The sequence below is a fragment of the Ornithorhynchus anatinus genome, chromosome 15 (assembly GCF_004115215.2).
Source record: "Ornithorhynchus anatinus isolate Pmale09 chromosome 15, mOrnAna1.pri.v4, whole genome shotgun sequence".
Taxonomy (NCBI): Eukaryota; Metazoa; Chordata; class Mammalia; order Monotremata; family Ornithorhynchidae; genus Ornithorhynchus; species Ornithorhynchus anatinus.
In genome coordinates this window covers 8,886,227-8,898,999 of record NC_041742.1, presented here as the reverse complement: position 1 = coordinate 8,898,999, position 12,773 = coordinate 8,886,227, and the positions used below count along the sequence as shown (strand labels likewise).

General features: G+C 46.2%; 1 long non-coding RNA gene across 2 annotated transcripts in view; it reads left to right on the top strand.

Annotated features, from left to right (window-relative positions):
- Positions 1-431: 431 nt before the first annotated feature.
- LOC120638850 overlaps positions 432-12,773 on the top strand; it is a 198,734-nt gene continuing 186,392 nt past the window's right edge. For both annotated transcript variants that reach the window (XR_005660853.1, XR_005660852.1), the window contains exon 1: positions 432-498. This is a non-coding gene — a long non-coding RNA (uncharacterized LOC120638850). The remainder of the gene's footprint in view (positions 499-12,773) is intronic.

The window sequence follows — 12,773 nt, the reverse complement described above, 5'->3', positions numbered from 1 at the left end:
CTGCGGCACTTGTCAGCTGTGTGACTCTGGGCAAGTCACTTCGCAGTCCAATACCCTCATCTGTAAAATGGGGATGAAGACTGTGAGCCCCACGTGGGACAACCTGATGACCCTGTATCTCCCCCAGCGCTTAGAACAGTGCTCTGCACATAGTAAACGCTTAACAAATGCCAACATTATTATTATATGTCTGTTGTATTGTTCTGTTGTACTCTCCCAAGCACTTAGTACAGTGCTCTGCATGCAGTGAGCGCTCAATGAAGACTGAATTGATTGGAGATGACAAGGAGAAACTACATTTCCCAAGAAGCATTGGGGCCTGCCTCCTGGTCAATGGGCAATCCTGTAGGAGGAGGGCCTGGGTGGAGCCCATCCCCACACCTGATTTTTATAAAGGTGGTAGGGAGGAGCACGTTTTTCTCGTTCTTTCTTCTTAGTGGGTGAGTAAGAACTATCTGCTAAGCTGTCTCTGGGTCCTCTGACTAAACTGATGACAAGGTAGGTGGTGAGGAAGGCGTCGCTGGTCTATCTTGGAGTTTTTCCCCGATGTAAATCTTAGTTTGTGGCTTCCAAATTTGGTTTGGAAGTTACTTTCTTGCAGGCTCTTGCAATGGAAGTGCGTGAAAATATGATTTATTAGCTGACATGGTTAATCAGAGTGTTTCAGTTGTTCAAAGCCCTCAGGCGGAGTTTCCTTTTGGATTCCAGCCAGAATCCACATCTCTCTTGTTTCTTTGAATGCTGAATTTGAAGATGGGTTAGGGTTGAGCACTTTAAGTATTACAGGTCTATACCTAAAGCAATAGGTACATATTATAGGTATTATAGATTCACCCATCTTTATCGGCGATGGGGCATAATTTTGTGGGACGACTGGTGTTTAAAACCTCACTGGGATGCAGAGTGAACTGTGTTGCTGAGTATTTGGAGGTAAACCAAATGGCTTCCTGAGAGCCCTTCAGCATATATTTTTGTGATAAAGTATGATGCGTGAAGCCAGTGGAAGGGGCCGTTAGAATGGGTGGAGATAATAATGTGAGTATATAGGCTTGTGGAATCATATTGCTTTCCTGTGTTTTTAATCTTTAGCGTCAGTCTCCTCTGTCAGACCGTAAGCTCCTCAAGGGCAGGGAATGTCTTCCAACTATCGTCAGCTCCCTAGCGTTTGTGTTCGATAAACGTTATTATTTTTGCAACCCGAGTTAGCACCGGGACTAATGTGTTTCTGGTGCTGTCCAACTGCTAGATCCTTGGCTTAAAATATCAGGGAATCCTTGTTATAGATTGGCGTTTCACTGGATGTGAAATATCTCAGAGGCTTGGGGAGGGGTACTGCCAGCTTTTATATTAATGTCTGTCTCCCTCTCCAGACTGTGAGCTCATTGTGGGCAGGGAATGTGTCTTTTTTTATTGTTGTAATCTCCCAAGCGCTTAGTACAGTGCTCTGTGCTTAGTAAATGCGATTGAAAGAATGAAATTGCAGGGCCCAAGCAGGGGGCTGGCTGAGGAGGCGGACTCCTCCCCCTGCAAACCCAGCTGTGTGGAGTTGAATCAGTGCCCAGGTGTTGGCAGTCATTGGAGGCAACTTGGGTCTGAGGCGAAATGGCTGGCAACGCCAGAGGTGACTGTAGAGAACGTTACAGCTGAGGAGACGGAGATAAATAAATGGCAAACAGGCTCCATTCTGGTTTCCCATCTGGCTCTGCTTCCCTACCAGTCTCACTTCCAGATTGACACCGCCGGAGGATCCTTGGAGCACTGACCAATAGGGAGTCTGTGGTTTTTCTCGGAAAGATCAGTCTCTAAGCACCACTCAGAACTGATCCTAGGAATATCCTGTGGGATTGCACCATTTCGCGGAAATCTCGCCCGCGGAAATCAGTCCTGATGGCTGAATTTCTGAGAACTTTAAAACTACAGAGAGCTGTATGGCTTAATGGAAAGCACACGGATCTGGGAGTTTGAGGCCCTGCGTTCTAATCCCGACTTCACTTTTTTAATCGTATTTTTTATGTTTACTACGTGACAGGCACGGTGCTAAGCGCTCAGGTGGATAGCACCTAACCAGTTTGGACACTGTACATGTCCCATGTGGGGCCCACAGTCTCAATCACCAGATGAGTAGAGGCACAGAGAAGTGAATTTGTCAAGTTCGCACAGCAGACAAGTTGGGGAGTCAGGATTAGAATCCAGTCGGTTTTGATTTCCCGGCTCCGCCACTTGTCAGCAGTGTGACTGTGGAGAAGACACTTAACTTCTCTGTGCCTCAGTTACCTCATCTGTAAAATGGGCATTAAGATTGTGAGCCTCACATGGGGCAACCTGATGACCCTGTGTCTACCCCAGCGCTTAGAACAGTGCTCTGCACATAGTAAGCTCATAGCAAATACCAACATTATTATTTCCATGCCCAAGCTCCATCCATTAGGACATCCTGTTTCTCACTTGTCCACTAGGTTTGCTGTTTCACTTAATTTCTCTGTGCCTCAGTTTCCTCATTTGTAAAAAAGATTTTCAGTCCTACTCCCTCCTACTTAGTCTCTGTCCCACAAAGGGCTCAAGTTTATGTCCAACCTGGTCATCGTGTGTTTACCCCAGTGCTCCGTACAGTGCTTTGCATATAGTAAGCACTCAATACCACAATTATTGACAGGGCAGAAGTTGCTTTTCATATCTCCAAGCACACACATTCCACTTTCTCTTCCCTTCCCCTTGAAACGTAAAGGACAGCAGGGTGAGGAAAATCTCCTTTTCCTTTTAGTGAGTCAGAGCTTCACCTTTCATCATTTTGGTTCATTATCTTGTAATGAAAACCAGTTCATTTCCAATTTGCGGGCCGTGTCTCGGTCTTAAGTAATAGAGTTGGAAGAGTTCCTGTTCTCATCTTTATAGATCGGTTGTTGGGGTGCTTACTTAGCCCCTACTCTTTAGTGCTCGCAATAATAATGAGACAATCTAGTTAATCCCCCCTGCCTGATGCCTGATTATTCACTAGGGATTAGTGAAAGGGAGAGATTGGCCGAATCACACTGGATTGCATTTCGTACTTTCCTGTGGAGGATAAAGGGGTGGTCTGGGAAATTCTTTGGCTGCCTTGGGAAGTTGATTAAGTGAGTCAGCGGGGTCACTGAGGAAAGTGGTGCTCTAAATGGGAATCAACTTTCTTTAGTCAGTGGTACTGATGCAAAGGAAGAGTCGAGAATGACTGTGTGTGTGTTTGTGAGAGGGATAGAGAGCGCTACCTGCTTTTTTCTTGTCCTTCTACAAGCTGGTTTTGGCCCCCTTCTGTCAGCAAAAACCATGGATGGCCAGTTCCTGGGGTGATAACCCCTGTCAGTTGGCTAGCCTGGACACGCAGGCAAGACACAAATCTTATCTAGTCGGGCCTGAAATGATCCAAAATGGCAGCTCGAGGTTTATAACCTCTTCTGGCACCCACCTCCCCCAACTAAAATCCCTTTGCTCACGGCAGAAGGACCCGGTTCTAATAGTGGTTCGGCCACTTGTCTGCTGTGTGACCTTGGGCATGTCACTTCCCTTCTCTGGGCCTCAGTTCCCCCATCTGTAAAGTGGAGATTAAGACTGTGAGCCCCATGGGGGACAGGGACTGTGTCCACTCCAATTGGCTTGTATCCACTTCAGCGCTTATAATAATAATTTGGTATTTAAGCGCCTACTATGTGCAGAGCACAGTTTTAAGCGCTAGGGTAGATACAAGGTAATCAGGTTGTCCCACGTGAGGCTCACAGTCTTAATCCCCATTTTACAGATGCGGGAACTGAGGCACAGAGAAGTGAAGTGACTTGCCCACAGTCACACAACTGACAAGTGGCAGGGCTGTGCTTCGAACCCGTGACCTCTGACTCCCAAGCCCTTGTTCGTTCCACTGAGCCACACTGCTTCTCTGACAGCGCCTGGCAAATAGTGAGCACTTAACAAATACCACTATTATTATTGTTGGCAAAGTTGTTAGGTCTTTCGATTGAGACTGCTCTGTCGGGTCACCAACAACCTTCTCCCTAAATGTTACGGACTCCCACTCTAGACCGTAAACTCTTTGTGGGCAGGGAATCTGCCAACTCTGAAGTCTGTTTTCTCAAGCACTTAGTGCAGGGCTCTGCACCTAACAAGCACTCTAATACCACTGATCCTTGTCTTATGCTGTTGTCATCTCCGACCCATAGCGACACCATGGAACCATTTCTTCCAGGAGGCCCCACCTCCATCCGAAATCATCCTGGTAGTGGATCCATACAGTTTTCTTAGTTAAAAATATAGGAGTGGTTTAGCGCTGCCTCATTCCTTGCAGTAAGACTTAGTCTTCACCCTCGACTGTCTCCCATGCCGCTGCTGCCCAACTTAAGGGAGTTTTGACGCTACTCCACCCTAAATTTCTTAGAATTTTCAGCTACCCGTGACACTTACAGCCCATGCCTTTTATGCCTTGTGCTCAATAAATACTATTAATTCCTTCTTCCTCCTCGTTCCCACCTCTACATTGATCAAGTGTTCACAGTCACTGTGCTTGATTTAGAACTTGATTCTGCACTCTGTGGTAGGTGACTGTAACTACCTCCCTACCCCTCTGAGTGACCGCCCCCAAACCCTCCAGATCCATCGGAATCTTAGCCTGGAGTCCAGCCCACTGGCCCCCACACTCCTCTTCTGCCCCTTGAATGCAGCAGCCACTAGGAAAAGCTTTCGGCAGTGGATTTTGTAATGCAACCGCCTTGCCTGCCCCTCTTTTAAACGCATCTTGTTAACACGTCTTTTCCCTCCCTTTTTTTGGGTGTGATTTAAGGTTTCAAGGCTTGGCAAATCATTACTTCATATGATGGGGACTTAGCTCATTCTCTTCTACTAGTAGAAATAATTTGGCCACACAGCTCTGTCGTCGGCGATCATCCTCAAATTACTTTCCACGGAGAAGTGTGACCTAGTGGAGAGGGCTTGAGCTTGGGAGTCAGCATCTGGGTTGCTGTGGACTTTGGGCAAGTCACTTCACATCCCTGGGCTTCGGTTTCCTCATCTGTCAAATGGGAATTCAGTAACTGTTCTCCCTCCCCTTTTGACTGAAACCCCTCTCCCCACCCCACAGCATTTGTGTGTATATAATGTTTTTGTTAAGCTCTTACTAGGTGCAGAGCACTGTTCTAAGCGCTGGGGTAGATGGAGGGTAATCAGGTTGTCCCACATAGGGCTCACAGTCTTCATCCCCATCTTACAGATGGGGTAACTGAGGCACGGAGAAGTGAGGTGACTTGCCCACAGTCACACAGCTGACAGGTGGCAGAGCAGGGATTTGAACCCATGCCCTCTGACTCCCAAGCCCGTGCTCTTTCCACCGAGCCACGTTGTTCGTGTATATACATATATATATACACACACATATATGTACATATTATTCTATTTTATTAATGATGTGTATATATCTATAGTTTTATTCTGATGCTATTGATGCCTGTCTACTTGTTTCATTGTCTGTCTTCCCCCCCTTCTAGACTGTGAACCTGTCGTTGGGTAGGAATTCTCTATCTGTTGCCGAATTGTATTTTCCAAGCGCTTAGTATAGTGCTCTGCACACAGTAAGTGCTCAATAAATACCATTAAATGAATGAATGAATAATGGTATTTAAGGACTTAGTATGTGCCAGGGACTGTACTAAGTGCTGGGATGGATATAAGTAATGTGGGACAAGGACTGCCTGATTGGATTACTTTAAAATTATGTTTGAGCTTTTACTGTCTCAGATACTGTACTAAGTGTTAGGGTAGATAGTTGATTAGTTTTTATTTACCCCAGTGCTTAGAACAGTGCTTGTCACAACACTTAACCAATACCATCATTATTGTTAACATTATTTTTACAAATCAGGTTGGACAGAGTCCTTGTTCCAAGTGGGACTCGGTCATAACCGGTTTACAGAAGTGGTAACTGAGGCCCAGAGAAGTGAAGTGATTTCCTTAAAGTTATATAGCTGACAGATGGTGGAATCAGGATTAGAACCCAGTTCCTTCTGATTCCCAGGCCTGTGCTTTATCCACCAGGGCACGCTGCTTCTCATCTGTGACCTATCAAATCTACCCCAATACTTAATTCAGTCCTTGTACCTAGTAAGTGCTGAAAAAATATTATTTTTAAGGCTTTTTGGGGGAAAAAAATGAACAACTCCTAAATTTATCAGAGTAGATTGTGTTTGTTCCAGCCAGAGGATTCAGGAGATTTGACAAGTCCTAGCAGCTGGCGACCAGGAGCTGCTTTTAATGGACGACTAATAAATATTCCCCAAGATCAAGAGAGAATTCAGGGCTGCGTGTTTGTGTATTTTTTTTTTTTCCATGTTGTGCTGTGTTGACTCCCCAGCTGAGTTGAGCGCACTGGAGTGGGTTGAAATGGATCCAGTAGTTGGCCATCTGGTCTTGATTGTAAACATGTGTATACAAAGTGAGTGTCACTTTAGCTAATTCAGGAGAGGCAAGCTGCTCTGCAGTTACTGCTGCATCCCCTTTTGGGCACAGGGAGAGAGAGTTGGGGACGTGGAGCATTACGGTGAGGACAGTCCACCTCCACCGGGAAGCTTCCCCAGATTTAGGAGTTGGGGCGTGCCCAGTACAGTCCTCGGTGATGCAGCATGGCCTAGTGGACAGAGGATTCTGGGTTCTAATCCTGGCTCTGACCCTTGTCTGCTGGGTGACCTTGACAAGTCACTTCACTTTTCTGTGCTTCGGTTCCCTCATCGGGAAAATGGGGACTAAGACTGTGAGCCCCATGGGGGACAGGGACTGTCCAATCTGATTATCTTGTATCTTTTTTTTTTTATGGCACATAAGTGCTTACTATGTGCCATGCACTGTACTAAGTACGGGGGTAGATAAAAGTGAATCAGGTTGGACACAGTCCCTGTCCCACACTTGGTTTACAATCTTAATCCTCATTTGACAGAGGAGGTAACTAAGGCACAGAAAAGTGAAGTGACTTGCCCAAGGTCACGCAGAAGACAAGTGGAAGAGCCAGGATGAGAACCCAGGTTCTTCTGACTCCCAGGACAGTGCTCTATCCACTCAGCCGCACAGCTTCCCGTCTCCCCAGCTTTGAGGGCCTGAATACCATTATTGCTTAATAAAGCATAATTATGGCACTTTTTAAGCGCATACTCTTTGTCAAGCACTGTCTGGTCTATAATACCCTTCTCTCCAATGGAAGGGATTCAGGGGAGACAGCTTACGTTTGGTCGTCTTTTTTCCTGTTTAAACCAACAGACTATCACCTTCCTAGAACAAATAAGGAGGCAATAAACTGTGGAAGTGCAAAGAGAGCCTCTCCACCATCTGTATTCCTTTCCAGGCAGGCGACGGGGTCTGTTTCCCCTCAGAAAGCTTTGATGGCTCTCCTCCAATTTGCAGGGCCGTTTCTCCGTTCCCAGAAACGAAGAATAGCTGAAGTCACTGTGAGCGGCACACGGGTGACAGACGGTGGACCGAGAGAGTCACTGACCGGAGGGTCAGGATGCTGATCCTCCTCTGGGGATGACAGTGCCGGAGACCAGAGTGAGCAGACAGGGTCGTTCCAGAACCAGGTCTGTTTGGGACTCGAATTCCTCAGAGATGCAGGTGGCACCTTTCTCTGTCCCTACCCTTCCTCATTAAATCAACAGTGCGTTTTGGGGTTTTTTTGGTTTGGTTTTTTTTTTTTTTTTGCCTCCTCTCTGCTCAAAACATAACCGATTTTAATTTCCAACACATGTGAAGAAAATGTACTTTCCAAACAGCCCCAGGGATACAACAAGAAGACCTAATTATCTCTGACGTTTCTTCCAACATGGACATTGCTGAAGTGTGATGTCGCTCGCACCCTTTTGCTTGCACTCTGTGTGTGTCTGCCTCTGTCTCTTTCTCACTTACACGTAGGTGGTGCTAAATACCCCTGAATAGTGCCAGTTTGGGACGGGGTGAATTCTTTTAACACCCTTAAATGGTTCATTCTATCACATTTATTAATAATAATGTTGGTATTTGTTAAGCGCTTACTATGTGCAGAGCACTGTTCTAAGCGCTGGGGTAGAAACAGGGTAATCGGGTTGTCCCACGTGAGGCTCACAGTTAATCCCCATTTTACAGATGAGGGAACTGAGGCACAGAGAAGTGAAGTGACTTGCCCACAGTCACACAGCTGACAAGTGGCAGAGCCGGGAGTCGAACCCATGACCTCTGACTCCAAAGCCCAGGCTCTTTCCACTGAACCACGTTTATTGAGCACTTATTGTGTGCAGAGCACTGTACTGAGCGCTTGGGAGAGTACGATACAATGATAAACACACATTCCCTGCCCACAAAGAGCTTAGAGTCTAGCTTTGCTTATGTGCTGCGTATTGTACTAAGTGCTGGAGTAGATACGAGCTAATCGTTTTGAACAAAGTCCATGCCCCATATGGGACTCATAGTCTTAATACCCATTTTACAGATGAGGTAACATGTATGGTGAAGCGACTTGCCCAAGGTCGTACAGCAGGAAAGCGGAAGAGCTGGGATGAGAACTACTAGGCCACATTTGGTGTCTAAACCAAAATCTCTGGCCCCCAGCCACCTGGAGCAGTCTGATCCCTTCTGGTGGTGATACTTGGACTCTTCAATAATAATAATTATAGTATTTGTTAAGCTCTTACTATGTGCCAAGGACTCTACTAAGTCCTGGAATGGATACAAGCAAGTCAGGTTGGATTCAGCTCCTGTCCCACTTGGGGCTTTCAGTCTCGATCCCCATTTTACCGGTGAGGGAACTGAGCCACAGAGAAGTGAAGTGACTTCAAGGTCACAGCAGACAAGCGATGAACCTGGGATTAGACCTCATGATCTCTGACTTCTAGATCCGGGCTGTACCTACTAGGCCATGCTGCTCCTCTATAAGGGGGAGGAGAGAGAGAATGCCACATGGGAAATGGGGGTTGAGAAGTGAGTTATTGGCTTGTCATGTCTGTGACTTCATGCTAAATCATCCTCCGAGTTTAGCAGGGTGGACAAGAAGGCTAGGGGTGATTCGGAAGAGAGACTCAGATAAGGAAATTGATCAGTGTTTGGTACTTGAGCTCCTGCTGTTTATTGAGCACGGTATTAAGGGCTTGGGAGAGTGTAATACAATGAATTTGGTAGACACTTTCCCTGGCACAAGGAGCTTCCAGCGTAGCGTAGCATAATGGTATTTAAGTGCCTACTATGTGCCAAGCACTGTTCTAAGCACTGGGGGAGATACAAGGTAATCAGGTTGTCCCACGTGGGGCTCACAGCCTTAATCCCCATTTTACAGATGAGGAAACTGAGGCACAGAAGTATAGCGACTTGCCCAAGGTCACACAACAAAAGGGGCACGGGACAGGCAGAACCAAAATCTAATGAATCAAAATGAAACTCTACCATGCTCTGACAGACGCCTAATTAAAACCGGACAAAAACAAGGGAAGAAAATCACTTAATTTGGAATATATTTGCCTTGCTAATTTAGGCGTGTGTGCTTTTTTTTTTTTTTTTCCCTTCCAGTTGGGCCAGTGTTTATAAAATCTTAATTAGGTTTTGTGTTTGGGAACGGAGACTGATATAAGTCTTTGGTTTTAATGGACTGGTTTCCCAAAGGATATTAAGGCCCCATATACAATATTCTCCATGTACCAAGAGTCGTAATGGCATTTGGGGATGGTTTTATGGAGAAAGTGCCCCATCTCCGATTCAATCACAGATGGATGGCTGAGAGCTTGCTTTTTTTTTTTTTAATCAAAACCTCAAATAGGACTCAAAGCGGCTATTTATAACCTGTCAGGAGAAGCTGGCATTTCAGTATCAAATTCATATTGAATAAATTTTTAACGTCCTTTAATGTGGCCGGTAAACAGGGATGGCGGGGAGGGGGCTGCAAGACGACGTGGATGGAAGGGGGTCCGTGTGGGGCACGGTGATCCGAGGGGAAGAGAAATTTAATCCCTGCTCTTAACTTGGTCCGATCTGGAAGCCGGGTCCACCGACTGAAGCGGGGAGCAGTTGGCGACCTGAGGTCAGAGCAGCCCAAGTTGCTCGAATGCTAAATCTTAGCAGCATGGCGTAGTGGATAGAACATGGGCCTGGAATTCGGAAGGTCATGGGTTCTAATCCAAGTAGACATGTCTTGAAGGCCTTTGTGACTGAATGGTACTTTCCAAGCACTTAATACAGTGCTCCACATACAGTAAGCTGTCAAATACAATTGAACGAATGAATGAAGAGGAAACGTCAGACTTCAGAAAGGGAGAGACATCACGGCTGGAGTTGTAGATTTGATTATTATCCACATGAAGGGGGTAGTTGAAGCTATGGGAGCCAATGAGTTCTCCAAGGGAATGAGTGTAGATGGAGAATAAGAGGAGAGATTGGGAAATGAGTTTGAAACTGGCCCAGAGACCAGAAGGGTGGTAATAATAATGATATTTTAGCATTTAACATGCCAGGCAGTGTGCTAAGCACTAGGATCGATACAAGATAAGTGGGCTCACATTTTAATCCCCACTTTACAGATGAGGGAACTGAGGCCCACAGCAGCAAAGTGACTTGCCCAAGGTCACCCAGCAGACAAGTGGCAGAGCTGGGATTATAACAGTGAGTTGATAGGCTAGAGGGACTGTGAGCTCACTGACAGAAGGGAATGTTCCAACAACTCTCTCGCATTCTGTAACTCCTTGGTAAAGCACTCTACACACAGTAAACATTCAAGGAATATGCATGTTCTACTTCAGCGTTTAGAACAGTGTCTTATACACAGTGTGTGCTTAAAAACTCAATGTGGGTAGAGAAGCTGTCGGTTTATGGTTATATTGTACTCTCCCAAGCATTTAATGTGTTCTGCACATGGTAAGCACTCAGTAAATACAATCGAATAACAAATATAATTTAAAAGAAACACACACAAAAACCCCTGCTATTCTGGGAGAAGGTATTGGGGTGTGGGCCCACTTCACTAGGGATGGAATATTTGGAAACTGCTGTCTTCTCAGTGGTAGCCCCTTGCTCTTTCTCCAGCAATTGCACACTTATCAGTAGCTGGCCTCAGGTTTGGTAATAACGTGCCTCTTCAATTAAGTTGAATAATTATTTTTTTTTGATTACTTGATAAATACTCTTATCTGTATCTTCTCCCGTTAGAGTGGAACTTCTTTGTGAGCAGGGGAGGTTAGTTGTTTGCCTTGTACTTCCCAAACGCTTAGTGCAGTGCATTGCATCCAGTGGACATTGAGTAAATGTTTGTTTTTATGGTGCTTGATAAGTGCTTACTATGTATCAAACTCTATTCGAAATGCCGGGGTAGGTACAGGTTCATTTGGTCCCAGGAGGGGCTTACAGTCTTAAGTAGGAGGGAGAAAAGGTATTGAACCCTCATTTTACAGATGAGGAAATGGAGACAAAAGTGAAGTCTTGCCCAAGGTTACACAGAAACAATTGGCTGAGCCAGAGATTAGAACTCCAGTCCCCTGACATCCAGACTTGTGGTCTTTTCACTAGGCTGTGCAGCTTCTCTGTTATTGCTCCTGTCTCTTGACTGTGGGCAAGGAATGAGTTTGTTGCGGTATTCTCCCAAGCCCTTACTATAGTGCTTTGCATACAGTAATCGTTGAATTGTATTTTGCATGCGCTTAGTATGTTTCTCTTCACACAGTGAGCACTCAATAAGTGATCGAATGAATAAATATAATGGAATGAATGAATCTCCCCCATGCTCACCGTTTTGCGACCGCATGCACCTAGCGGAAATATTCCACAAGTCCATTTGGGGCAACTCCTGTGGCCCTTCGGGAGAGAGTCAGCCCTAAGGCGCATGGATTGACAAACTCTGATAAGGCCTGAAGGTCACCTTCTCTAATGGCATTTAAGCCCTTACTATGTGGCAGGCCCCGGGGAAGCAGCACGACGCAGTGGATAGAACACAAATCTGGGAGTCAGAAAGTCATGGGTTCTAATTCCGACTCTGCCACTCATCTGCTGCGTGACCTTGGGCAAATCCTTTCACTTATGTGTCCCTCAGTGACCTCATCTATAAAATGGGGATTGAGACCCCACATGGGACAGGGACTGCGTCCAACCCGATTTGTCGTATCCATCCCAGGTTTTAGAACAGTGACTGGCACATAGTAAGCGCTTAACAATTACCGTAACTGTTGTCGTTATTACTACTAAGCGCTGGGGTAGATAGAAGACAATCAGGTGGCAAGAAAATAAATGAGTCTAGAAGAGTGACTTCCAGGAGTGGAATGCAGATTTCTGGCTCCGTTTCGGAGCTCTGATAAGCCTGGACCTCAGGTCACCTCTCACATTGCCTCATTTGAGGGAGAAAGCTGTTGCCACAACTGAAAATGAAAATCTGCGGTCAGAAGGCCCGGCAGGTCACTGCCTTCTAGGTCCCCCTTGCCAAAAGGCCACACGCTCCCTTCCTAAGCTAAGGAACCTACCACATGGGCAAGAGGGCAGCCAAGGGCTGCTGCCAGACAGCACCACCTCTGGGGAGAGAGAAAACCCTGAGATTCTTCTATTAATTAGGCAGCTAGAAAATGGCAGAAACTATCAGAAGGTGGAAGGTGAGGCAGGGGAAGTCAGGAGGGAAACGGCATGGGCAGGAAGAAGGAGAGTGAGGGCAAGGATGTGAAGGAAGCCCCAGTGGGCGACAGGGATGGAGAGCTGGCAGGAAAGCTGTTGCTCACTTCTCCTGAGCTACAGGTGCCAAGCAGTAAGAAGCAGCATGGCCTGGTGGGGGAAAAAAAAAA